Below are 4,600 nucleotides of genomic sequence, written 5' to 3' on the forward strand. Positions count from 1 at the left end.
TCCTCTTGCCTCTACCTCCGTAGTGGAGGGCTAGGAGTCAGACAGGTAGGCAGGCAGGAAGGGAAAGAGGTTCTAGGTAGATAAATGCACTTTTCACTTAAACATTCAAGGTGGTTGGCTTCCTTGAAGACTAAGGTTTGGTGGACTTTTTTCCTGCCAGGGGGAACTTTCAGTGGACTTTCAAAGAAGAGTGAGGTAGGTTGGTTTCCTGCATTGAGAACCAATCAGTTTATTTTTCTTTGTCTAGATTAACCACCCCCATGATAGCCCAAACGAGCCAGTCCCAAGGCAAAAAGAGAGCGAATCCCTACACATAAAGTTCGTCTCTGAGACAAATTCCAAAATACCACTTTAGGGCCTCTTTTCCCCCTGGAAAGGTGTCTCTTTGTGGGCTTTGCTCTCTCTCTCTCTCTCTCTCTCTCTCTCTCTCTCTCTCTCTCTGTCTCATTCTTTCTCTTTCTCTCTCTCTCTGCCTCTCTCTCTCAGAACACCCAAACACATAAAATATTTTTTTAATTGGCTGTGGTGAGACCTTGCTTTTCCTGCTTTTTAAAGATTCTTTAATAGGTAGAGGAAAATAATAGGTTTCTGCAACCCTAGAGGACTGCCATGATAGCTCCGAGGGCTGGAATTAAGGTGTGGACTGCCGCACGTGGCTTAGACATCATTTTCCCTCAGGAAGTTGCTGGGATCTTTTACCATGCACCGTGTGCACTTTTGCCAAACATTTTCGGTGCTTACTGACACCTGACCTTTGTTTTGTTTTGATGAAGTGTATTGTTGATGTTCCAATATTAAACAGCTTGACAATGGGTTAGAAGACATTTGGTCATGACCTTTTACCCTTTTTCTGTAATTACTGAATTTGATTGTATATTTTTTTCTTTTTGAGACAAAGTTTTATATAGCCCGGGCTGGCATCAAACTCACTATGTAGCAAGGCACAACTGTGAACTTCCCATCTTCCTGCCTCTGCCTCTTGAGTGCTGGAATTATAGACACATACCACCATGCCCTATTTGTTTGTTTCTTTGTTTTCATGTATGTATGTGTGTTTTATCTGCATGTATGTCTGTGTGCCACTGTGTGCCAGGTGCCCTTGGAGGCCAGATGAGGTCTCTGGATCCCCTGGAACTGGAGTTGCAGTCAATCGTAAACATGAACTGCCATGTGGGTGCTGGGAATCAAACCTGGGTCCTCTGGAAGAGCAGCCAGCACTCTTCACTGCTGAGCCGTCTCTCCAGCCCATGCCCAGCTTTTATTCCACGCTGGATTTGATACACAAGTCTTTGTACAAGCACACTATCACTGCCCCAGTGCTGTGCATTTATAGGATTTGTATCCATTTCTGTCTCTGCTGTACCCTCGGAGCCTCTAACACCACTTTAAACAGTTGATGTGCTAAACAAGTGAGACCGTCAGCTTCCTCCATGCAGGACTGCTGAGCTAAATAACTTATCTACATATGCCGAGAGAAATTTCCAGTCTTCCCTCTGAAAATGCTGCCCGGTTCTTCCTTTAACTCTAGGGTAGTTCACAACCTCCTGCTGTAGCTTTGTGGTTCAGGTACTGCAGTAAAATCTTTCAAGAGTGGAGAACAGGAGCGAGATGTTCTATAGAGAAGCTTTACAAAGAGGCCAGTCTCTAAGCTGGCTTCATACTTATTCCAGGGACAAGGAAGGGGAAGGATTGGAGGACCAGGAGGAACCTGCGCTGAGGAGGAAAGGTGACACCCTGGCATCAAAACCAGCACATTCAAAAGCACAGAGTCATGACAGATCCTTGCATCAGCCGCCAACTTAGCTGTTGACCTTGAGCAGATCTGACCTGCCTGTTTCGTAAAGACGGAACAAAACAAGAGTGCTGCCAGCAACACTGGTTTGCAGTGAGATAATGTATGTGAAAGACCTTGGGGAAATTCTCACAGGAAAGCTTCATTGCTGACGAGCTGACAGGAGTCTTAGCTGTGTTTCCAGCTCAGTGGTGCTCTGACAGGTCTGAGGAGAAGCCAGGAGACAGGCTCTACCTGGTAATGAGAGCTTGGGTTGGAGCCTCAAATAGCAGCCACCTTTGATTTAGAGTCCAGCCTAGGATGGGGTGTGGTGGCTCTTGGGAGGCTGAGGTAAGCAGGTGGAGTTCTGTGAGTTCAAACTTAGCTTTATCTACATCGAGAGTTCCAGGCTGGCCACTGCTATATAATGAGACCTTGCCTCAGGACAGAGAGACAGACAAACAAACAAAACTCTGACCAGAGAGGGATAGTCCCTTCTGATTAACACTCTGGCAGTGCTCCACTTAAGCTCCCCTCTACCTTAAAAACCACCTTGAGCTGGAACGGGAGAAGACGGCTCAGCCATCTTGGAGAGAATCTGAGTTCTGTTCCCAGAACCAACATGGAGGCTAACAATTTTCTGTAACCCCAGTCCCAGGGAATCTGACTCCATCTTCTGGGCTCCTTGAGAACTAGGCATACACGTGGTATATTTATACACATACTTTTTTATTAAAAAACTTAAATGTGCTTTAGCTAAAGCAAGCTCTCAAAGGATTTGGTAGCTCCAGGGAGTGTGAAGAATCTCACCTTTTTCATTTCTTTCGTCAATATTAGAGCACAGCTGGTGTGCATCCCCCATACCAAGAGCTCTACCACTGAACTCTATCCCCAGACTTGGAGCACTGCTATGCCCTGCTCTACCTGCTAGTGGTGGCTTTAATATAGAGCAATCACTGTGTTTGTGTTCTGGATGACTGAGCCTAGAAGTTGTTTCCAGGCAATGCCCACTATCAAACACAGATTGGCTGTGTTTGCTCACAACCGCCTCCTACTCCAACTCCGGCTTTCCTGTGTGTCCACACAGGACATCCAGCAGCTTGGTCTATTCACGGTGGTGTTTTTCTACTCAGGCCTGGGAGACGAAAGAGAAAGGGTTGGTGCGAATCTGAATTCCCTGGAGGGTAAGGGGGCAAAGGAGTAGCCTATGCCGCAACGTTGGTGAGACCTGGGCTCCCTAGTGGGGGAGGGGACAGAGAGAAAGAGAAAGGGATGGGTTCCAAGAACTGTAGGAGCTAGAAGTGTCAGAGGGAGAGGGAGGGAGAAGGCGGGAGGGATGGAGGAAAGGAGGGGACATAGGGAGACAGAGAGAACATGAGTCAGTTTGGAAGCTGGCGTTTATGGTCTTGGTGCCTGTGCAGAATACAGAGTCACTACCAGGGCAAGGAACAGAAGAGGCTGAGCAGGTTTGGGGGAGGAGCAGAGTGATCACTTCAACATAGGACATCTGTTTACTAGTTCCCTGGGCAGTACTAGGTGACAGGTACCGTGACAGGAACAGTCTGTTAAGTACAGCCATGAAGTCTAAAAACAAGGGCCCCACCCCCTCCCCTGAAGCTCGCATTCCAGAACGGGAAGGACAGTTTAAACAGAACAACAAAGTGAGTGCCGAAGCCCACCGGAGGAAAGTCACTGGAGTCAAGTGATCAGGGTGCTGCCAGGGTAACCAGGCAAGGTGCAGCCAGAGCTGCGCCTGGAGGTAAGAAGATGCCAGGCTCAGTGTGGCAGTGGTCCAGGACATCTGAGTGGAGAAGCAGTTTGGGTATCTCAGTCTGAGCATCAGAACACACAGTACAAAATCCACACGGAAGAATACATACCAAATATAGTGCTATTTATAGAATGATCAAGAACTCACAAAATACTAAGGTTATGCTGGAGCAGGCCGGCTTCTTTAGATCAAGGATTTTTTTCCTCTTAAGCTCAGAGCTGTGAGATGTAATACATACTATGTATATTTCTTTGCATATGGAAATGCTACAAAATGAAATTCTTAAAAAGATCCAGGGCTCACGGTAAGCATATCTGCAGCCAGTCCTGATGATCAGAGTTCACTTCCTGGGACCCACATGAAGGATAGGCAAGAACTGACTCCCGCTGTACGTTGTCCTCTGGCCTTCACACCCGCAAAGTGGCGTGTGTGGACCCACAATACTCTCTAAACACACAATAAAAAGCACAAGCACCTGGGTACAGCAGTGAATGCCTGTAATCTCGGTACTGGAGAAGCGCCGGCAGGTGGATCAATGTGGCTTTGAGGTCAGCTTGGTCTACATAGAAAGTTCTACTTAGAAAGGCCATGTCTCAAAACAACAACAAAAATAAACAAACACATGCCAGGCCTGGTGGCACACATTTTTAGTCGCAGCACTCAGGAGGCAGCGTCAGGTAGATCAAATGTGAGTTTGAGGCCAGCCTGGTCTACATGCCAAGTTCCAGGCTGTCCAGGGTTACACAGTAAGACCGTCTCAAAAACAAATCACACACACATAAACATAAACTTGTTTTTTTAAGGTGAGGCCTGGAGCATGGGTCCTGGCTACGCACACGTTTCCAACCCTGAGAAGGACCAAGCAACCCTGGCCGGGTTTCAGGCCATCCACTCACTACCCTGACCAGCGTTGCCGGCCTCCCTGGCCTGACTCCGCCCCGCGTCTGCACGTTCGCCACGCCCACGCCCAGCGGCCGTCCAATAGGCGTGTGGGATCCGGGCCCACACCTCCGCCGCGCCGCGCCCCGTGACGTCACGGCCCGGCCTCCGCCACGTGA

Source organism: Meriones unguiculatus, chromosome 3 (assembly GCF_030254825.1).
Source record: "Meriones unguiculatus strain TT.TT164.6M chromosome 3, Bangor_MerUng_6.1, whole genome shotgun sequence".
In the NCBI taxonomy this organism is placed as follows: Eukaryota; Metazoa; Chordata; class Mammalia; order Rodentia; family Muridae; genus Meriones; species Meriones unguiculatus.